Source organism: Balaenoptera borealis (assembly GCF_965194805.1).
Source record: "Balaenoptera borealis genome assembly, chromosome: 6".
Classification (NCBI taxonomy): domain Eukaryota; kingdom Metazoa; phylum Chordata; class Mammalia; order Artiodactyla; family Balaenopteridae; genus Balaenoptera; species Balaenoptera borealis.
The window spans coordinates 78,862,807-78,886,530 of NC_138863.1; the positions used below are offsets into that span (position 1 = coordinate 78,862,807).

The 23,724-nt window shown below is 39.3% G+C and overlaps 1 protein-coding gene and 1 long non-coding RNA gene across 7 annotated transcripts in view; one reads left to right on the forward strand and one right to left on the reverse strand.

The window, feature by feature from the left end:
* The window catches only part of CACNB4 (calcium voltage-gated channel auxiliary subunit beta 4), a gene marked incomplete at its 5' end in the record, with an annotated part of 250,477 nt that overhangs the window by 174,511 nt on the left and 52,242 nt on the right, over positions 1–23,724 (forward strand). The gene's annotated exons all lie outside the window — the stretch shown is intronic.
* LOC309630479 lies at positions 1,537–9,565 on the reverse strand. The gene is made up of 2 exons (XR_014245694.1): positions 8,416–9,565; positions 1,537–8,101 (listed from the first exon to the last, which is right to left on the reverse strand). It is a non-coding gene; the product is annotated as an uncharacterized lncRNA (long non-coding RNA).

Below are 23,724 nucleotides of genomic sequence, written 5' to 3' on the forward strand. Positions count from 1 at the left end.
CGATGAAGAGTGGCCCCCGCTTGCCACAACTAGAGAAAGCCCTTGCACAGAAACGAAGACCCAACACAGCCATAAATAAAAAATAAATAAATAAATAAAAATTAAAAAGTAAAAAAAAAAATGCTAACCATCACCTGAGCCTTCAGTGAGTTGCAATCTTTTAAAAAAAACAAAAAACAAAAAACTCGTGATGAAACATGAAAAGTTCTTATTTAAAGAAGCTGATAAATTGCTTCTTTTAAAATGTTCTTGCACTGTTGATCACACTTGAGTTGAGGATTTCTAAGATAAAAATGCATCTGAATAGTTCTTTTTTGATACAGGGTCCCTAAACTATTTGGGGAAAAAAGCCAGTTTTTATATTCTGGGTCTGCTGCAACTCCTGGTGGCTACTGAGTAGGTTGATTATAGTGTGTGTGTGTGTGTGTGTGTGTGTGTGTGTGTGTGTGTGTGTGTGTAGAAAGATAGAATGAGGTAGTGAGGTAGCTGTTTATGCAGAGCTAGAAGGAAACCAAGGTAGGGTTTTGGCTAAACACCCTTTTTACTTAAGGGGATCTGGCTATATCAGGGTTTGCTCCCATTGAGTTGAATATGAACTTGATGTAAGAAGTTGAGTATTCTTTGTTTGTAAACGACTGCATTAGGAAATTACTTCAGACAGTAAATGATATATTCCCATTTCCAGTCAGTGAATGCTTCTTGACGTCTAGCCCTCCTTGAGTGCAGGGGGGGCCTTTCTGGTTAGTTTCTTCAGATCCCTATCCCACTTGGTTCTCTTTCCCTTGGTGAGGCTTCTGTCAGTGATGTTTCCCTGGGATGTGAAGAGTAATCATTTATTAGCTAAAGACCCTGCCCTGACATAAGGCAACTGATACTTGAAGGAGGAAGGGGGACCTGATCCCCATTCTATATCGTCAGGTATAATATACATATTTGTGGCCATTCTGTCATAGTATTATTTTCTTTAGGACTCTGAATTAAAGAGAACACGTCATCTACCCAAGACCTGCAAACACTTGGCCTTGACAATCAAATTATCCATTTCTTAAGCCTATGAATTGTTCCTCTCTGCTGCAGAGTTGGATTTTTAGCTTGAAAGTCAAGTGTACATATGGAAGATGTGTTAGGTGGAAGTAAGATGCATTTTGCATTATCTGCAGCATATGTGAAACTGTAAATTGATAATACAGTATATTAGCAAATGGAGTGACAATGGGTGACAAGCAACTGGCTGGTGAGAACTCCGGTCTGGGAGAAAGAAATGGCTAGGCATGGAGGCTGAGCTTTTCGTGTTCTCCTTCTTTGGAGAATGGGTTGGATATTTTAGGTTCATCTGCAGGCCTCGGTTACATTTAATAGCACACGATCCTGGCACACACTCGAACCAGGCTGAGAGGCTGACAGCCAAAATGAGCTGGATCGTGTTCGCACTTCATTATTTGATTGCAGACTATGAGGGGAAATGAGAGCATTCTAGTTCTTCTTTTTGGAAAAGATTGCATTACCTTTCAGAATGTTTCCTTGCCAGCTGCCGCATAGGCATCAGGTGTACTTCCTCTCTTCCCACCCAGCTAATAAACCTGGAAGCCAAAGAGATGTATTTATTTCAATTTCAGTCGTTAGCATGTTGCTAATCGTTACTGTCTTTATGTTGAATGTCTCAGGGTTCCCTGATTTATGGAATATAGCTGGATTTTTTTTTTTTTAACCCGGTTAGTAGAAGAAAACAGGAGATTGAATGGTATCACATTTATTATGGCAGTAACCAAAGGGGCAAATGGAGTTCGCATACTTATAGCTTTCGTAAATTATTCTGTTGTTTGTCAATAATGGACAGTTTGTCACTCGATTTTGATTGGCTAACGGGTAACAGTGGCTCCATTTCAGCAGACAAATACTGAGGATTTGAATCTTTATTAAAATTAATGACAGCTGGAGGAATTCCCAGCTGCACATGTAACTAGATGTGCTTAACTACCCAATTAATCATGAATGGATGGATTCAGTGAAACACAAAATTCAATCTGCTTCTGCAGGAGTGGTTTTGAAAAATTGGAGGCAAGCATTTTTCTCCATTGAATGCAGCTCTGAGTAGCTAGTAAAATGCCATACGTTCTTTTTGAAGAGCAGTGCAAAGAAATGTTCCTCCCTCCCTTCCTTCCTACAGATATAAGACATCTGCCATGTGCCAAGCCCATGCTGGAGGCACAAAAATGAAAAAAATGCAGTACCTGCCCTGAGAAGTTATTGTCAGAAAGGAAAACAGCTCCACATACAAACAGTTACAACTCAGTGGATGGATGAAATGGAGTTTGCCAGATGAACAGGAGGAGAGGAGCTTTTCAAATAAGAGTCAACAGCCTGTACAAGGGCAGGGAGGCATCAGGGCATTCCCCCTCCTTATTCAACAAGTGTTTTTTGCGTGCCTACTGTGGGACACACACTGTGAATGAAGCAGGTTTGGAAGCATATTATGGCCGGAGCATGTTGGAGGAGAAAGATGAAAGATGAGCCTGCCTTATTTTTGTTCTAACTTGATGTTGATGAATTAAAGAGTAGTGGGACAAAGATTTTGAGTTGATTCAATGCATGTTTATACCTAATCTTAGTAGATACACAAAGAAACATACTGAATGAATCACAGACTCAGCATTCAAGAGCAGAGCTAGGCCAACCCGTGGCACAGTAAACTACTGAATTCCGTATTTGGAAACTTCCAAATGGCTAGCAGGACCCTGGACAGACAGCAAGAAAGGGATTGAAAAACCTCCTGTCTGGAAAGAGAGTCTATTAACAGTTATTTTAATAATTGTTAGTGGAGAGCAGCAACCAAGGGCTCAAAAAAACTATCTGAATACTTCTGTAAAGAAAATGGAAGAAAATTTCACCCATCACAAATGGTAGTTTAAAATTCAGTGAACATTATTGTAGGTTTTTTTTTTTTTTTTAATTTCTGGTTGCACCTCATCTAGCAGAGATTTTGAGGTGAATTAAAAGACCATATAAAGTCCCCCTCCCAAATTAGTAACAAGCAGATTAGGGTCATGGAAAATGTAAATTCAGGTAGAAGATGTATACCAAGAGGAGAACTAGAACTTAGCTCTGAGTTTCCTGGTGGCTGAAGCAAAACACAAAATATAATCAATTATAGTCTTCTCATTGTCCATAGGGAGAACATATCTCAGGGCAGACGATGACTTCGTTTTTATTGTCTAGAGCACAAGACTCTAATATTTGTGAAGAGCCCTTCTTCATGTAGTCATCTGAGGTAGAAGGTGATTGTAAACAGCCTTCCATGTTTTGAGGAGTGCTTTCACTGGGGACTTTGCCCGGGCATTCAGGGGGCATTTTTGCTGCAGAGTTTTCATGTGAATTTAAATTGGTGTTTCATTGAAAGACAAGTGATAGTGTTATTCACCAAGAAGAACATTGCCAACTTCAGCTGCAGCCACTTTGTTCTCATGAGGACTGCTTTTTGACAATATGTGTAGTGATTTATTTTCTGGTAAAGTGTGGGTGTTCTGCCAGTGTGAGCTTCAGTTTTTCTTCATACGCAGCATGTATACAGCATTTCATACTAGGCGGTGGTAGGTTCTATTGTAGTTCCAGTTTTGTAAGGGAGTAATACAATTTGCAGTAAAACCAAGCTTCCCTGGAATTTGTTCAGTAAAGCAGTGATTGCTTAAAAGGAGAGGCTTGTTTCTCAAATTCTTATTCTCAGAACTAGTGTAAGCCTCAGCCTTCACGCCTTTTGCTTGTTCCTCATGGCCAGTTTTTACGCTCTCTTTGGTTATAAATAACTTCTGCAACAAGTACCAGACCACGTTTCAATAGCAACTTTCAAAACTCAATCTGCATTCCTTTTTAAATCCTCTGTGATCTTTTCTTGGAGGAAAGATTATCTACTAATTTTAATTTTGTAATATTATAGATAGTATTGCCTTGAAACTACACAGCTTAAGTTGCTGAAGAATGTTTTTCCAAAATATAAAGTTAATAATGAGGATTTATTGGATTTGTTAAAGGACATATTTTAAAACTTTCCCACCTTTACTACATCTTCTCTCTTATGAGCTCTGATTTTTGTTTCTCCTCATCTCTGCTGAACGGAAGATAGATAAAATGCTCATAGTTTGTTGATGGATTTAGCACAGCTTTTAAAAAACCAAACAAACCATGAAAACTATTGGTCTTCAAGTTGAAATGACTAAATTAAGGTGGGGTTTTTTTTGAAATGACTAAATTAAGGTGATCGGAGGTGGGTTTTTTCCCACCTCCGATCACCTTTAGCCAGCATCCCATCCCATTCAGTGCCCAGCAGACACTAAGCAGTCAGTAAAGTGTAGGTATCCCCTATATCCTGTCAACCATTTTTAGAATCTGTCCTTTGACCTGTGTTTGGGTTTGCCTTTGCCTCCTCCCTCTTCGTGCTCCATTTTCCTATCAATCTCCCCGTCGGTCTCTCAGACTGCACTCTTTCCCACTTCCAGACTGAGCTTCTTGTGCCCCCTTTCCGTCTGATACTCTCCTGCTCACGTGCAGCGTCAGCCATCGACTCCCCTGCGGAGGGCTGCGATCGCCTCCTCCTGGCTTCCCGGTTTGCCGTTCTCTGCATTTACTCCCCTCTACAATTTTATTTCCAACCTCTCCTCAGCATGAACCTCTCAGGGCACTGCTTCCTGCCTTTTTTCACATTGCCGTTGCCTTTTTTTTTTTTTTTTTAATTTTTAAATTTTATTTTATTTATTTTTTATACAGCAGGTTCTTATTAGTTATTTATTTTATACATATTGGTGTATACATGCCAATCCCAATCTCCCAATTCATCACACCACCATCACCCCCAGCCCCGCCACTTTCCCCCCTTGGTGTCCATATGTTTGTTCTCTACACCTGTGTCTCTATTTCTGCCCTGCAAACCAGTCCCATTGCCTTTTTTTTGAAATGTCTCATCTACAGTTTTCTGAACTCTGCCTTCTTTCAACTCTAAAGCTAGTAGCCCTCATTGCTTTTCTTTTTCCCTCTCACTTCTCTCTTTTATTTTTATTTTTTTTAATTCAAGTGTAGTTGATTTACAATGCTGTTAGTTTCAGGTGTACAGCAAAGTGATTCAGTTATATATATATGTATATTCTTTTTCAGATTCTTTTCCCTTATAGATTATTACAAAATATTGAGTAGAGTTCCCTGTGCTATACAGTAGGTCCTTGTTGTTTATCTATTTTATATATAGTAGTGTGTATATATTAATCCCACTGCTATATATATTAATCCCAAATTCCTCATTGCTTTTATTAAATAACATAGTTCTAGCACTGAATTGCTTTGTTTCATGAACACATATCTCATCTCCTCAACTTGACTGTAAGCCATTTAAAGGCATGAAACATGCCTTTTATATCTCTGGTATCCACCACAACTCCCACCCCGATACTGACAACAGACTTGTCAAAATTCATCCTTCTCCAAACATTTCCTTTACTTTCCTGCTCTTTGGCTTTGCTTTCCTCCCTGCCTGGAATGCCCTGTCTTGATGACGTGCTGTACAACCTATTCCTGACAGCCCTGCTTGTTTAACACCCTTCACCTTCTCCCAAAGATTTTCTATTCCCCCAGACAGAATTAATCTATCCTCTCCTATTCATAGTTGCATTTGTATTTCTGTTAGAGCACTTCTCATGCTCTCCTTCATAATGTGGTTGTTTGCAGACCTGTCTGCCCTAGCAGATCATGAGCCCCTGTTATGCAAGGACTGCGTCTTATTCACCTTCATGCTACCACTGCACTTAGCACAGGTCTCATCCATACTAATTTTTCAACAAGTATTTGTCAGTTTGAATCCCATACTGGATGGGAGACAACCAGACATGAACTATCGTTCGCTGTTAGGCACCTCCAAGTGTGGTTGGTGTGCAGAGGGCCACTTACCTGCTCTGTCCTCTTGGGACATACCTGGCCCCTGGGAACAGTTATCAGTTAGATTCACCTGGTTCAAATATAAAAGTATATATATCTATATACATATATATATTTAACCAAGCAGTTAGGCATGATTTCACTACTATGCATGCAGTAATCCGTACAGACTCTGCAAGGCTGCTGAATCCTTTGTCGCTGGGTGTTGGGAGTGCCCTCCCCCCTGGAGAACAGAAGGAGAATGTCTCTGGCCCTTTCTTTCCAGGGCCCTCGTGCAGTGCTGTTCACTGGCCCAGTACTGTTGTTTCTCAGGCCACCTCCACCTCCCCCATCCAAAGCCTTTTTATTCTCTGCCTGTTTTTTAGGCAGAGAACTCTTAGTGTTGTGTGTGCATTTGCCCTGGATTCTGCATTGTGGTACTCAGTCTCCCTGAACTGAATTTCTCGAGTGTCTCCCCTGTTCCAGTTGCCTAGTGCGTAGGTACACGGTACACGCAGCGCTGGGAAGGTGGAAGCTCCTCCTCCTCAGCCTGCCCGGTGCTGCCTGTGGTTCTCAGGCTCGTCCTTTTCCGCACTGTGGGTCTCTCTGAGCTTCGCTGTGGCAACGTGGAAGGAGTTTTATATACTCTGAAATACTGGGGGCAGGAGAAGAGCTTTTAGGATGCACCCAACGAGAGAAAAGCTTTCCCCCTGAATGAACGTTGTGTGTCTTGTGTTTTGGTATGAACTGCCTACTTCTCTTCTCAGGCTCTTCACCCAGACTTGGGTTTCGCTCTATAACCATCACACTGTTGTCGAACCCAAGTTCATGTGCCTGACATACAGTGAGGCCAAACAAACCAAAATGTCAGAATTTGGAGCAGAGAAAGGCTTATTGCAAGAACCATGCAAGAAGAACAGGCAGGTCATGCTCAAAAAGCCCAAACTCCTTGATGGTTTTCGAGGAAGAGTTTTAATACACAAAATTTGTGGGGAGGGCTGCAAGGCATGTGATCTTCCTCTGATTGGTTGGTGGTGAAGTAACAGGGTGGTGTGCCAGGAATCTCAATCATCCGCCTTTTGGTTCCAGCCAGTCTGGGGTCCACTGCTTATGCTCAGCCTGAAGTAACAGTCCTCCACCTGGGTGGGAGCCTTAGGCTGTAGAAGAACTCAGAGATACGTATCAGATTGTTATGCATATCCCTTGACCAGAAACCAGGACCTTGCCCCATTGCTGTTTCTTGACTGCCTTTCCTTTGCGTCTGTATTCCCTCACTAGTAATGCATTCCTTAATTAGTAATTGTTTGAATCAGCCCTTTGGAACTCAGGGAAGGTCTAGGAGGTTGAAACCTTTTTCCTACAACTGAGACATAGGGGACACATGGGAAAGGCTTTTGTACCCAGGAGGGCCCCACAGGGTCCTGCTTAGTTTCAGCACCTAACAATAGAGATGATAAGACTATGGTACTCAAATATTTGTTTATTTCAAACCCAGCCATTTGAATTATCTATGTGTATGTTTCATGAATTTTTTTCTTTATCTATCAAGATGCAGAGTAAGAGCGATAACAAAAGACCTATTTTTAAATTCACCAGAGCTTTAAAATAGGAGTGTTTTCATTTTTTAAGCATGTATTTCAAGGAGGCAAAAAGAGCAAGAAACTAAAAAAACCCCCACAAAATATAGCTAAGTAAAGCAACTGCTGCCTTATTTTCCTCATTGAAAAGACAGGAGTGCGCACTCAGTGACCAGAGAGCCCATATTCTGCTTTTGGAAGGGAAAAGAGTGTCATGTCTCTTGGAACCTGTTTAGGGTTCTAAAAGTTTCTGATGGATTGGCTCGTTTTGTTGACAGGACTGGCCGTGAAACCCAGGGCGTGGGTGGGTTAGTAAAGGACATGCCTGTGCTCGTGACTGGTGACTGCCCCTAGCCCCGGCTGTCTTGATGAAGGCACTGGAGTCTCAGAGAGGAGGACTACCACATCAGCCTTGGTTGGCGGGCAACTCCCTTAGAGCTGCCATGCAATTCAGAGCAGAGAGTGGGTCAAGGGCGTCATCCCCACATGCAAAGGACAGCAGTCTTCTTCATGCAGCTCTCTGACCAAAACCCAAAACTGACTGTCTTTGCGTTATTCCCGAAGAGGGAATGCCTCCTGAGTGAACACAGCGTTTGCACGCAGAAAAAATATGGAGAGCTAAAGCCAACCTGATTTCTCCTTTATTTTTATTTTTTATTTATTTATTTATTTATTTTTGGCTGTGTTGGGTCTTCGTTTCTGTGCAAGGGCTTTCTCTAGTTGCGGCAAGCGGGGGCCACTCTTCATCACGGTGCACGGGCCTCTCACCATCGCGGCCTCTCTTGTTGCGGAGCACAAGCTCCAGACGCGCAGGCTCAGTAGTTGTGGCTCACGGGCCTAGTTGCTCCGCGGCCTGTGGGATCTTCCCGGACCAGGGCTCGAACCCGTGTGCCCTGCATTGGCAGGCAGATTCTCAACCACTGCGCCACCAGGGAAGCCCAACCTGATTTCTCAATTTCTTTTTAGCCAATACCTTTAATTGTCCCAAAGTTCTTACTAGAGCCTTTAATTCTTCCTCATTTTGAATAATTTAAGCTTTACATCTCTATGCATTTTTTTTTAAGAGAGGGGTTAAAAATAGCAAATATGAGCTCACCCAAGAAGCAAAGGGCCAAGATAAATCCATCAACGGAAGTGTGCTTGCTAACCAGTATGGAGAGATACTTGCTGAGTGCTTACACTGTTCTGACTGCACAATCTTCACAGCACTTCTATGGGTTAGGTTAATATGCTTCTCTTCAGAAAGGAGACTGAGCAGAGAAAGATTAGGTATCTTGTCCAAAAGCAAATACCTAGTAAATGGCAGTCTTAGGATTCCAACCTAAGTCTAGTTTCAAAGCCCATCTCTGAACTGCCTATTTTTTCCAGCTCTCATACGAATAATCACTGCCTCTTCTTATGTTTCCTAATGAAAAATAAAGGTGATTCAAATAAATTAAATCATAGTATCTCTCCCAGAGTCATTCTATTTTTTTTGAATTTTATTTTATTTTTTATACAGCAGGCTCTTATTAGTTATCTATTTTATACATATTAGTGTATATGTCAATCCGAACCTCCCAGTTCATCCCACCCCCCATTCCCCTTTCCTCCCTTGCTGTCCATATGTTTGTTCTCTACATCTGTGTCTCTATTTCTGCCTTGCAAACAAGTTCATCTGTACCATTTTTCTAGATTCCACATATATGCATTAACATACGATATTTGTTTTTCTCTTTCTGACTTACCTCACTTTGTATGACAGTCTCTAGGTCCATCCACATCTCTACAAATGACCCAATTTCGTTCCTTTTTAAGGCTGAGTAATATTCCACTGTATATATGTACCACATCTTCTTCATCCATTTGTCTGTTGATAGGCATTTAGGTTGCTTCCATAGTGCTGCAATGAACATTGGAGTGCATGTGTCTTTTGAATTATGGTTTTCTCTGTGTATATGCCCAGTAGTGGGATTACTGGGTTATATGGTAATTCTATTTTTAGTTTTTAAGTAACCTCCATACTGTTCTCCATAGTGGCTGTATCAATTTACATTCCCACCAACAGTGCAAGAGGGTTCCCTTTTCTTCACACCCTCTCCAGCCTTTGTTGTTTATAGATTTTCTGATGATGCCCATTCTATCTGGTGTGAGGTGATTCCCTCATTGTAGTTTTGATTTGCATTTCTCTAATAATTAGTGATGTTGAGCATCTTTTCATGTGCCTCTTGCCCATCTGTATGTCTTCTTTGGTGAAATGTCTATTTAGGTCTTCTGCCCATTTTTGGATTGGGTTGTTTGTTTTTTGTAATATTGAGCTGCATGAGCTGTTTATATATTTTGGAGATTAACCCTTTGTCCATTGATTTGTTTGCAAATATTTTCTTCCATTCTGAGGGTTGTCTTTTCATCTTGTTTATAGTTTCCTTTGCTTTGCAAAAGCTTTTAGGTTTCATTAGGTCCCATTTGTTTATTTTTGGTTTTATTTCCATTACTCTAGGAGGTGGGTCAAAAAAGATCTTGCTGTGATTTACGTCAAAGAGTGTTCTTCCTATGTTCTCCTCTAAGAATTTTATAGTGTCTGGTCTTACATTTAGGTCTTTAATCCATTTTGAGTTTATTTTTGTGTATGGTGTTAGGGAGTGTTCTAATTTCATTCTTTTACATGTAGCTGTCCAGTTTTCCCAGCACCACTTATTGAAGAGGCTATCTTTGCTCCATTGTATATTCTGGCCTCCTTTGTCATAGATTAGGTGACCATAGGTGCGTGGGTTTATCTCTGGGCTTTCTATTTTGTTCCATTGATCTATATTTCTGTCTTTGTACCAGTACCATACTGTCTTGATTACTGTAGCTTTGTGGTATAGTCTGAAGTTAGGGAGTCTGATTCCTCCAGCTCTGTTTTTTTCCCTCAAGATTGCTTTGGCTATTCAGGGTCTTTTGTGTCTCCATACAAATTTTAAGATTTTTTGTTCTAGTTCTGTGAAGAATGCCACTGGTAATTTGATAGAGATTGCATTGAATCTGTAGATTGCTTTGGGTAGTATAGTCATTTTCACAATATTGATTCTTCCAATCCAAGAGCATGGTATATCTTTCTATCTGTTTGTGTCATCTTTGATTTCTTTCATCAGTGTCTTACAGTCTTCTGAGTACAGGTCTTTTACCTCCTTAGGTAGGTTTATTCCTAGGTATTTTATTCTTTTTGTTGCAATGGTGAATGGGATTGTTTCCTTAATTTCTCTTTCTGATCTTTCGTTGTTAGTGCATAGGAATGCAAGAGATTTCTGTGCATTAATTTTGTATCCTGTAACTTTACCAGATTCATTGATTAGCTCTAGTAGTTTTCTGTTGGCATCTTTAGGATTCTCTATGTATAGTATCATGTCATCTGCAAACAGTGACACTTTTACTTCTTCTTTTCCAGTTTGTTTTCCTTTCATTTCTTTTTCTTCTCTGATTGCCTTGGCTAGGACTTCCAAAACTATGTTGAATAGTAGTGGTGAGAGTGGGCATCCTTGTCTTGTTCCTGATCTTAGAGGAAATGCTTTCAGTTTTTCACCATTGAGAATGATGTTTGCTGTGGGTTTGTCATATATGGCCTTCATTATGTTGTGGTAGGTTCCCTCTATGCCCACTTTCTGGAGAGTGTTTATCATAAATGGGTGTTGAATTTTGTCAGAAGCTTTTTCTGCACCTATTGAGATGATCATATGGTTTTTATTCTTCAGTTTTTTAACATGGTGTATCACATTGATTGATTTGCATATATTGAAGAATCCTTGCATCCCTGGGATAAATCCCACTTGATCATGGTGTATGATCCTTTTAATGTGTTGTTGGATTCTGTTTGCTAGTATTTTGTTGAGGGGTTTTGCATCTATATTCATCAGTGATATTGGTCTGTAATTTTCTTTTTTTGTAGTATCTTTGTCTGGTTTTGGTATCAGGGTGATGGTGGCCTCATAGAATGAGTTTGGGAGTGTTCCTTCCTCTGCAATTTTTTGGAAGAGTTTGAGAAGGATGGGTGTTAGCTCTTCTCTAAATGTTTGAAAGAATTCACCTGTGAAGCCATCTGGTCCTGGACTTCTGTTTGTTGGAAGATTTTTAATCACAGTTTCAATTTCATTACTTGTGATTGGTCTGTTCATATCTTCTATTTCTTCCTGGTTCAGTCTTGGAAGGTCATACCTTTCTAAGAATTCGTCCATTTCTTCCAGGTTGTTCATTTTATTGGCATAGAGTTGCTTGTAGTAGTCTCTTATGATGCTTTGTATTTCTGCGGTGTCCGTTGTAACTTCTCCTCTTTCATTTCTAATTTTATTGATTTGAGTCCTTTCCCTCTTTTTCTTGATGAGTTCTCCCAGATTCATTCTAATCAATAACTTTACCTCAACTTTTTTCTTTTTCGTTTGGTCCAAAAGTCTCCAACAACAACAAAAAAAGCAGGTGTGGATTTCCTCTCTGACCACTTTGGATATAATAATGAGCTAATGGATAGGCCTGAAGGAAGGGAAGAGAAAACCTGAAAGTGTGATAGTCCCATCCTTAGGAATAGTTGATTGCATGTATTTTGCTGTAAATTCAAGTGAATACTCTATCACCATGTACTTGAAGACCTAATTCCTGGCACTATGAAGACATCTCTAAGAACAGATCTCAGACGAATCTTAGAGATCATTCAAGAGATGCTCTGACCTGTAATGCAAGTCTTGGCTTCATTAGCTAATGGTTGGGTGACTTAGGGCATGCAGCCTGACCCATCTGTGAGGGCTCAAAAGAGCTTTGGAGGGCTTCCCTGGTGGCGCAGTGGTTGAGAATCTGCCTGCTAATGCAGGGGACACGGGTTCGAGCCCTGGTTTGGGAAGATCCCACATGCGGTCTGGGAAGATCCCACATGCCGCGGAGCAACTAAGCCCGTGAGCCACAACTACTGAGCCTGCGCGTCTGGAGCCTGTGCTCCGCAACAAGAGAGGCCGCGACAGTGAGAGACCCGCGCACCGCGATGAAGAGTGACCCCCGCTTGCCACAACTAGAGAAAGCCCTCGCACAGAAACGAAGACCAAACACAGCCAAAAATAAATAAATAAATTTAAAAAAAAAAAGAAAAAAAAAAAAAAGAGCTTTGGAGAGAAATCAAGATCGTTTACTGGGGAAAACATAGCATGGTTAGTAATTGTTAGTTCATTCTAAAAGCAGAGAGAGAGATTCTAGTGTTTTTAAGCCTGAAGCCTTAGTGATCTGCTCATCCAGCAGTGTCTACCAACACCTCAACTGGGCTTAGTTATTAGCTATTAGCAAGGGCTTTTGAGTCAGTGAGATCAGAGTTCACCATACTTGGCCAGCTGCATGACCTTGGGCAGATTATTGGTTTCTCCTGAATCTTAGTTACTTCAGTGAGGATAATGAGCTCCAGTCTTAACGTTTTTACGGTGACTTTTAGATAACGTCTGTAAAGTGCTGTGTTATTCTGATTAAAGCCTCATTTCCTAGTTCCAAAGGTTGAACTAAGAATTTCCTCTAATCTAACAAGCTCCAACACAGGTATCAGATGGGAGTCAAAAAAACAAGCCTTGTTTTCATTCCCCACTTCTGAACCCACTGGGGAGGAAGGACACTACCCAGGGAAGGTTATTGCTTTCACCACTCCAGATTCCATATAAAGTTGATCGACACCGATGGGGAGGGCTGGGCACTGTGTAGTCGCTGTCAAGACCCCAAAGAGCAAAGGAGGGATAGCAAGTTTGTAAGGAATATAGCAGCCTGGAGTACAGGTCTCGTGACAGTAAGATGCTGGAGGATTCCTTCTTTGGAGGTAACTAGGGGTAGCTACGTGTGCATAAGGGACCCACCAGACCTCTCATATACCCTCAAATCAGTCACTGTCTTACAATTCAAAAATAGCATTTATACCTAAAGTTAAACTACTACATTAAGTTGCATCATCTTGTTTTTAACTTAAGACCTACAAGCTTCACAAATTTAGGAGATTAGTGGTCAAAGAGAAACACTCACACTAACCTAGCCTTTGTTGGGGCCCCTAGCCCTTTCAGAGGGAATATTCTTTTCCAAAGACCACAATTAATAAAAGTGGTTAACACTAACCACACCTATCAAAATCATCATTTGAGGTTAAGGCAGGTAATTTCAAGCTACATAACTCTGTAAAAAGAAGTACATATTTATTTTCAAGCTACATAACTCTGTAAAAAAAAGTACACATTGTGTATATAAATGTGAATATCTATATACATAATATTAGTTTTTTTTAATTTCTCAAGGTAAATATTCAAACTGTACAGAAAGATATAAAGTGTAATAAATGAAAGTTTGTTTTCCTCCTCCTGTGTGTGTGTGTGTGTGTGTGTGTGTGTGTGTGTATGTGTATGCATACATATATATGTATTATATAGAGAGAGACTCTCATTTATTTTAACACAGTTTTAAAACAACATGCCAGATTATTTTACCATTTGATCTTGTGACTTAATTTTACACATACTTACTTAGAGGTCTATGCCATGCTTTTTAGTGTTTACATACTATTCTATGTGTGAATACACCCTACTTTTAAAAACATGTCTTCTACGGCTAACATTTAGGTTTTTATGATTTTTTTGCTATTATATGCAATATTGCAGTGAATATTCTTGTATATACATTTATATATACATATCTGATATAGGTATATTTCTAGGGTAAATTTCTTCAGGTAGAATGGTTTGGTTAAAATTTATGTCTGTTTTATTTTGATTGTTTTTACCTAATTACCTCCAGAAATATAAAACCAACTTACACTCATACCAACATATGTACCCTCAGTAGTACGGGGTATTATCAAATGTTTTGATCTAATCAGTGAAAGTGGTATCATATTTTAAGTTATATTTATTTATGTAGGAAAGAGACTGAAGCCCTTTTCACGTGTTCAGCGTACATTCTTGTTCCTTTTTCTATTTCCTAACTATTTTTATTTTTTTGCCATATTGGTGGGTGAAGAGGTAGGTTGTTCATCTTTTTCTTATTACTTCATTAGTGGTCTTTGAATATGAAGAATGTTAAGCCCAGGTCACTTATGTGACAATTTTTTCTTTTTCTGTCATTTGCATTTTTGTATTTTTTTTCCCAGATAAATATTTAAACATTTTATGTAGTCAGATTAATCAGTCTTTTCATAGCTTCTGAACATTTTGGCATGCTACATTAAAACTATAGCCATAGTTTCCGCTAGTGCTAGTATAAATATATGTATATATGTAAGAAATACATAATGATATATCTATATAATTTTGCCTTTAAATATCTTCATCTGCAATTTATTTTTGTATAAGAAATCAAATAGAGATCTACCTTTTTTCCCCCAATTGGCCAGCTAAGTTTCCCAACATTGCTTATTGAATAATCACTCTTTTTCCATTGATTTGAAATGTTTCCAGTTATATATATATATATATATATATATTTTTTTTTTTTTTTTTAATGTATATTTATTTATGTATTTATTTTTGGCTGCATTGGGTCTTTGTTGATACCTGTGGGCTTTCTCTAGTTGTGGTGAGCGGGGACTACTCTTTGTACTCTTTGTTGCCGTGCACGAGCTTCTCATTGCGGTGGCTTCTCTTGTTGCGGAGCACGGGCTCTAGGCACACGGGCTTCAGTAGTTGTGGCACGTGGGCTCAGTAGTTGTGGCATGCGAGCTCAGTAGTTGTGGCTCGCGGGCTCTAGAGCACAGGCTCAGTAGTTGTGATGCATGGGCTTAGTTGCTCCATGGCATGTGGGATATTCCCGGACCAGGGCTCGAACCCGTGTCCCCTGCATTGGCAGGCGGATTCTTAACCACTGCACCACCAGGGAAGTTCCACTGTTAAATATTAATTATCAATATATAGGGGTTGATTTGTGGACTCTAATTTCTTTGATCTGTGCTAGAACCAAACATTTTTAATTTCTGCAGTTTTATAATGTTTTAATATCTATTTTAAAAAGGTTAATTCTCCTTCTTTATTCTTTTTTTTAACATTTTTTCTGAGAGATTTTTGAATATTAAGTTTTCCAAATCACTTTCATATCATTTTGTCAAGTTAACACTGGTGTTCACTCTTCCTTCCAACATGGTTTCCAGCAACATCTGGAAACCCAAAGTGTATACTCCCCTTGGGTGAAGTCTGGGCATTACCGGGCAGTCCATTTGTGTTTCTTTTCCTCCCCTTGAAACCTCCTTATTCATTTTTTTATTCAGTAAATAGTTTTGAACTCCTCTGAGGTGCAAAGCTCTGTGCTTTGGGCTCTGAGGACAACAAAAGTGGGGAAGACATGATCTCTGCCTGAAATGAAGTAGATGCTTCATTTTGGCTTCCGTCACATCTGCAGCCATCTCTGGGGAGGGGTTTCTGTTCTTGATGCAGTCAATATGCATCCCTTTAATGAGAAACGTTATGAATGCAAAATATTTTCAAAGAATGAAGGATAATTTTTCATCAAACCATTTCTGAGGCTACAGAAATGATACAGGAGAGGTTCAAGTCCTTCCCTTACTTTCTTCTAAAGCAACCTATATTATTCCTCCCTTTATATGACAGAAGGAAAAGTCTTTAAAAAAAATTTTTTTTAAATACAAGTAATTGCCTGGAGCTACTTTTAGGAGAAACATATTTACTGTTATCAGGTCTCTAATATGACTCTCAAGAAAATAGACCACAACATAAAAGTAGTGTTTTGTGGGCTACTTTGTAAACTACTCTGGGGGAATGTGAAGTGTCAGTCAATCACTTTTCCAGAAGGGTCACAGACGCCCACATTTACAAGAAACCATTAGTTGCCTTATCACTATGCAGTTCTGCAGCTACCAGCAGCACATTCAGGATTTTCTGAGCAAATATATTCATTTCCTTTCTAACATCTCTGCTGAAACTAGATTAGTGCAGCTTTAGCCGCCGCCCTTGCATGAAGGACCTTGTGCTGTGGCTACTGCTTGCAGGTGCCGGTGCTGGAATCGGCCAGGTGTAGCCGCCCAGACACTCACCTGTGTCACGTGGATTGGTCAGAAGCTCTCAGTTCTGACCAGGCAGGGCTGGTTCCTGGGGTGGCTGCTCAGTGTCCCATGATGTTGTTCTGTGACCTGTACAAAGTAAAGCTTGACTGCTTGAGGCCACCTTCTCCCAGCAGGCAGTCACTTTCCCTTTCCCAGAAGGAGAGTGAGCTCCATAATCTCATCATCCGTACCATTAAAATAACATTCTTATTGTATGCAAAACATGATCATGACTTTTTTCAACTTCTGTTGCCCTTTAGTCTCACAGAGGGTTTTGATTTATTACTAATTGTGTTCATTGATGTAGCACTTCTTACAATCTTGTATGATATCATGCACTGATTATCAAAGCAGTTTGGTGAAATAAGATCCATATAAAGTAATCTATATCTTTTGTTCTTCCCCCAGTGTATTAGGCTGAACCATATGAAACTGCAATCCTTATAGTAGCCCAAGATAAGAGGAATCTGCCCCCCGTTACCAACATCACCACTGATTTAACTTGCAGATCTGCTGTTAGCCCCACATTGCAACTTCTCCTTTCCCACAAGCTCCTAAATGGCCATGACTGACACAGATTTCCTTTTCATCTCCATCTGGGCCTTTTTGTCACCTCCCTCTTTATACTTATGAGGCCAATTGAAACTTTTCTGCTGTTATTGTATTGCCACTGATGGGTTTCCTTGGACTACCAATCGAAAGAAATACCTATCTATCATTTTGTGATATATGTAAGTCAAATCATTATGCTATACACCTTAAATTTATACAGTTCTATATGTCAATTATATCTCAATAAAAGTCAAAGAAAAAATGCAAAAAAAAAAAAAAGAAAAAAGAAAAGAAATACCTATCCAAAACCAGGCAATTACAGCAGTTGCCAAACTAGTCAACATAACAAGAAGGATAGGTTGGCTAAGTTTTGTAAATAATATTACTTCCTTTTAAATAAATTATGTAAAAACAGTTATAATAGAACCCATTAATTTGGATTCCACTAGTCAGATAATTTAGACAAAGCCTGCATTTCGTTTTTAACTATATATTGATATATAATTATAATTTAGTTATAAGAAGTAACCTGTAAATAAGTAGTTTAACACAACTGGAGGAGTTATCACGTAAGAGAAAAAGAAAACTCAAGGGGGCCTTAAAATCTCCTACCAATAACTAAAATGCTGAGTAAAAATCCTGTCATTAAAGCAGAAACTCAATGAAATTCACAAACCAAAAGCTTGATAATCTAGAGATACCATGTGAAGTTAGAAATAGCAAACATGTCTTTTGAAAAGCAGTCTCCAGTTTATTTTCCATGATCTAAGAATGTCATTTCTTTACTTGCATCCATCGTTCCTAGCGAGTGAGATTTTGGTGTACGATCTACGTTAACAATATATTGCAGAATGTTGTTTTCTTTTACTGAAGGCGACTAAAATGTTTGACTTTTTAATGTAAGTTTGCACCAGATTTTGTGGAGGAAATTAAAAAAAAGATTCTGCCCATACTCCTGCACCCTGCAATGTGCCCTATGATAGTGGCATGGAGGGAAGTTCTTATTGCCTGTTTGAGCTTCAGATGCCTCATCTATAAAATGGGGATAATCGTAACCTACTTTGTAGTGTTGATGTGATAATCTAAAGTTCATAAATTAGTGACTCACATAAAGTAAGGGATGAGTAAGCATTCATTCTCTTTCCTTTCCGTTTATGGCCTTTTCTGAACACATTCCTTTGCTGCCCTTGACTGCTCTTTGAAGCCTAAAATCGGAGCTTAGTCAGATTAATTGCTGGTCTTCTGTCCAATAAAAGTGGGCTGCAGAGCTTGCCTTATTCTTTCAACCAACATATTTGAAGACCTTCTGCTTACAAGACAGTACAAGGTACCTTAGAGTAAAGTTAAGTTGTCATCTCTGAGGCATAATTTCAAAAGTTCCTTGTTCTGCCAAAGTGCTGATAATGTACACATTATCCAGTGCTCTGGATTAGGGCACTGAAAACCATAATTCTAAAAAAAAAAAAAAATCTCATGTTATGGGGGGTGGGACTGCTAACAACAGCACACCCAGTTAGCATAAACCTTGATCAATTAACCAACCGCCCTAGAAGAACTTGAAATCATGGACCAAAGAATAGATTTTGATGGGAGCGAGAGTGTCTTTCTTTCAACAAAGTTGAGGTTCTGCTATGTTCTAGACATTTCCCAGGCATATCTACTTGGAGACATAGCCTGGACCCTGCTAGGCTGGGTGGGTGCCCTTGCAAAGAGCTCTGGACATGTTTGGTGAAAGGGGTAGAGGAGAAGAAAGCATCTGCAAGAAAGTGAGGGGCTATCCTGTAAAGATACATGTTGCCTATGAGACCTTTTTGCCTAGGGCAGCCTCATGAGGGGGCTCTTTACCTATCTACCCTGGGAAATCTGGGAAAGTAATCAAGAAAGAGCTTTGTTCCTTCTACACTGTGGAAAAGTGCATCGTCAAGGCATTGCAAACTCAGTGGAAAGAAACAAGCTCACATCCATTGGGAGTGATATGTGTCTCTGGACATTCCACTTTCACTTAGTCCACTTAATGCAACTATTAAAATACCAGATTTACGTCAAGTTTAACATTCACTTGTCTGATCTGGAAGGGCTGACATTTGGAGTACGTACCACTGCACAGCCCCATGTGGTAGCCACTAGTTAACATGTGGGTATCTGCCTTTAAATTAATTAAAGTGAAATAAAATTTTAAACATTTAAAAATTAAATGATAAGTTCAGTTCTTCCGTCTGGCCAGGCACATTTCAAGTGCTCCATAACCACATGTGGCTAGTGGCTACCATACTGGACAGCACCCATACAGAATATCCATCATTGCAGAAAGTTCTCCTGGACAACACTGGTTTTGTTTGTGCGATTACTATGCTTGTATGCTATGCTATACTATGGCATCTTAGTAATTCTCCAAAATAACCCTGAAGGGTTCATTCCTATTTTGCCGATGAGGATAGAATCTCAGAAAAGTTAAGCAGCTGTCCTCTCACATTGTTGCCACTGACAGATGGTCAGTGTCCAGTGAATGGACAGCTAAGCTAGGTAGGAAGTGAGAGGCACAGGACTGACCACAAAGCCCAAAAGTTCCAACAATAACCAGGTTCTGTTCCAGTATTAATGCATTTTAAAATCAAACATTTATAAACTCTCCCTTCTCCTTGCTCTAATTTAATGACATATCTAAATACTAAAACTACTTATAAGAAGAGGAAGTATATTTTAGTTTTAAAAGGACAAGATAAGTAAGTGGATCCCTGGATCTCGTGGTAGGTTTGGAGAGTGACTGCAAATGGGCAAAAGGTGGTTTTTTTTTTTTTTCCTGAAGTGGGAGAAATATTCTAATATTAGATTGTTGTGTGAATTGTATCCTGTAAATTTATTAAAAATTTATTGAATCATACATTTAAATTATGTGAATTTTATGGTATGTAAATTATACCTCAATAAAGCTGTTTTTTAAAAAAAGAACAAGATGTAAATCCTACAACTCTAGGGCAGCCAAAAAACTGAATGTTGAAAAACTGCCAAAAACTTTAATGAGTGAGTCAAATATTATTTGCTGGCAATTCCTGAATTTTCCTCATGATGGTAAACGAAATGATGTTCCATCTCAAATCAAACACTGGGAAACTCTGTGAGGTATGTGTTATTATCTCCATTTCAAAGGGGAGGAAATTGAGACTCAGAAAGTGAAAATAAGTTGCCCAAGACACACAGCCAGTAAGAACTAGCAGAAGTGTCAAACCCAATACTTCCTGACCCCAAAGTCCATGGCCACTCTTCCGTCCATGTCATGGCCTCTCTCTCCGGGCAGGAAAAGAAACTTTTCCATTGTTTGACTTGAGATCACTTTCCTTCTTCTAGGACAACAGTAAACTAACTGATTTTTCAATGTTTCTATAACGTTTGTATTTTATACTCAAGATTTATGAAAGGTGTGAGGCTGGAATCTGTTTTCAATATTGAATAAAAGGGGGAAAAAATCTGGGGCTCATGTTCATAGAAAGACATGTATGTGTTTCTTTTGATATTCACTAGGATGCATTATTTTATACATACATATGTAATGTTATATATGTATAAAAAGACTTGCAGCAATTGTTTCCATTTTTTCCCCCCAATTTAGTTGTTTCTTTGGAGACTCAAAGATGTGACTTGCAATGGTTTCTGCTTAGGAACTTTTGAGGGACTAGCCTCTGTCCTGCATCTTACATATAGATTAACAGCCCAGGTTTGGCTCACTTGATGAGTTGGGTGCCTTGCTCTTTGCCCATTTTATGAAGTGGAATTTTGGAAAACAAAAGGCTGATGGGGCTGCAGTTTTTAGCTTTGGCCAGAGCTAGTAACCTTTATATCTTTAGTTCTGTCCTCTTAGCATCTAGCATTATTTCCTTCTTGCAGTTTCCCTCTTCCTGATCATAAAGGTTTAACCAGACCTCTGGGCAGTCCCCCCGACCCTCCAGTCCTATTAAGCCTGCTGCAGCCCCACTTCCCTTCCCCATCCTTCCTCTGGTCCGGCCCAGGCAGTCTCCTCTTGCCTCTCTGTGGCTCTCCTGCTCTCTGTGCCTTTGTAAACAACCTACGTTCTTTTTCTTTTCCTTTCTTTCTCCTGTCTGTACTCTCTATCAACCAGTTGAAACAAATCAAATAAAAATCAATAGAAACAAGAAACCAGTTCTGTGCCAAACCAGCAGAACATGTCCATGGGCCAAATTTGGGGTCTTGATGTTGGATCTCTGGTATCCCTAGGACCTTGAGAGACAGCAGCAATGATTTCCATATTCAGAGAAATGTAGATGTCATTGAAAGAAAAAAAAAACAGAGTAAATGCTGTGAATCTCACACTGTAATTATGAAAATAAATATCACAGTGCTTTATGTTTCCCTCTAACAGTATTCTTAGGATATTGTATGCTTTTACATACTTGGCAATAGTAGAACTTACTAAGTAATTTCGAAATTCTTAACAGTCTTGTTCACATTTCAAAATAAAGTTTATTTGCAGGAGCCCTTGAGTCACTTCTTGTGTGCGCATATGATTGAATGCCAGGATTTGAAAAATCGTTAACGGAGTTTCAGGAACTTAGCCATCTCCTAGTGTCAACAGTGGATTGTGTATTTTAGCTGTTTGACTCACTGCTCCATTGGGCAGCCTGCTTTCTTGTGAACTGCAGTCGTTAGCCTTCCCCAGCACGTGTTTTCAAAACAAGTGCCTCCTTCCTGACTTCCTGCATTGTAATCACTTTATAGTCCAGACACCTTCGCAGACATCTAACACCTTAAAATGGTCTACCACACACATCACACTTCAGCAAAGCATTGCCTAGAACTAACACAAAACCGTTTTCATATATTTTTTGGAAACATTGTTTCCTTTCTCTCTTACTCTGGATTTTATGCAGGTATACCTAAATTTGGACAAAAGATTTATGCTGATAGAACTCTCTTGTTTTAAAGGACTTCAAGGTAGCTCTTTTTTAAGCAATGAATGCATCTATAAAATAGTCACCCTGTACTTATTTATTTTGTAGGTCCAGATTTCTCCCCAGTCGATTTGCGTAGAGGAGTTTGGTTATAATTTGGTTAGCAAATACATTTCCTCTGTAAAGGGCACTTTCAAAAGCACTGCATGAAGTGCATGGATTTGGACACACTGCAGTTATCAAACTTATAGTGTAATCATTTTGCAATATATAAATGTATCAAATCAACACATTGTACACCTTAAACTTGCACAGTGTTATATGTCAATTATATCTCAATAAAGCTGGGGAAAAAAACTTACCGTTGTTTTCTATGCAGCAAATACAATAAAAAAGGATACTGTACATTTCAAGATGGGCAACTTAACTTGCATATGTAAGTAAGCTGAAAAATGATTAGAATCTCTTAACTCTTTTTTTTTTTTAAATCAAGGTAGAAATACCAGCACTAGGAAACAGAAATGAGAATGTCTATTTATTGTGTGCCTACTATGTGCTAGGTCCTAGAGTAAATATTTTAATATCAAGTCCAGCTCAATGTAGGGTTTGAAACTGCTGGCTCTACGGTTGGATTACCCATGTTTGAATCCCAGCTTACCCACTGCTCTAAGGATTCAGTGAGATAAGGTGTGCAAAGCATCTAGCCCCATGCTGGTGTGACAGCCAGGGCTCAATAATCAGGTATTCATTATATCCTATTCCATTTAATCCTGTGAGGTAAACCACATCCCCATTTTACAGAAGAGGAGACTGAGTCTTAGTGTGGTCTAGGAACTTGTATCAAGTTTTCAAAAGTGGGTTGCAGAGTTAGAATTTAGAACTGGGCTTCTACTGGGCATTCTGATAAAACTCTAACCAGGAATTATTGTTCTAGGCTGCCAGGAAAATCTGTGCTGGGATTTTTTTTTATGGTGGGAAAGACTACCCCAGCTAAAATGACACCCTCTACTGAGACAAAGCTACCCTTACAGGCAGCAAATTCACAAATAATGTATAAACAAACAAACAAACCCTAACATTTCCAAGTTTAGAAAAAACTTTCAAAGTGCCCGTTTCAGCAGTCAGCCATTCTTAGAGTTCTTTGTTTTGCAGTGGGTAGCAAATTCTCAGCAATATGGATAAGCATACGCTTTTTAGAATCTGTACCTGGTTTATGAAACATGCCAAATACACCAGTCTTATCAATACGTCTGCTGTGTAAATATCATCTACACAAACATCAACTTCTAATGCCAGCTTAAGGAAATTGTAAGGATGATGCTCTTTTAGCAAGCAGAAAGCAAACTTCTGGGGTGTTTGTTTTTGTTTTTAACTTTTCAGCTGCTGTGGTTTTCATCTCTTCTTACGGCATGAGCACCAAGTGATGGCCACTGCCCGAAATTCCTTGGCCACATGAGTCAGGCTGGATTTCATTATTGTTTAAATAGTCCTTCTAGGAATGGGCTTCAGTTGAGGACATCCTTGTTCAATGGCGTTGACATTGGAACTGAAAATCATTTTACTAATTCAGGTTTTTGCTTTGCTGTGTTGAAATCTTAAATTGATCATCTGTAATCCAAGATATGGGTAGGAGTTACTCTTGTAATAGGCTAAATCTCTTACTCCTTTAAATCTGTATATAAAAGAGAGAATGGAATGAAATTTCAGTTCCACAAGTTTATATGGGCTTAATATAAAGCTAGCACAAAACAAGAAGAATTGGGGCTGAGCATCACATAATTTTCAT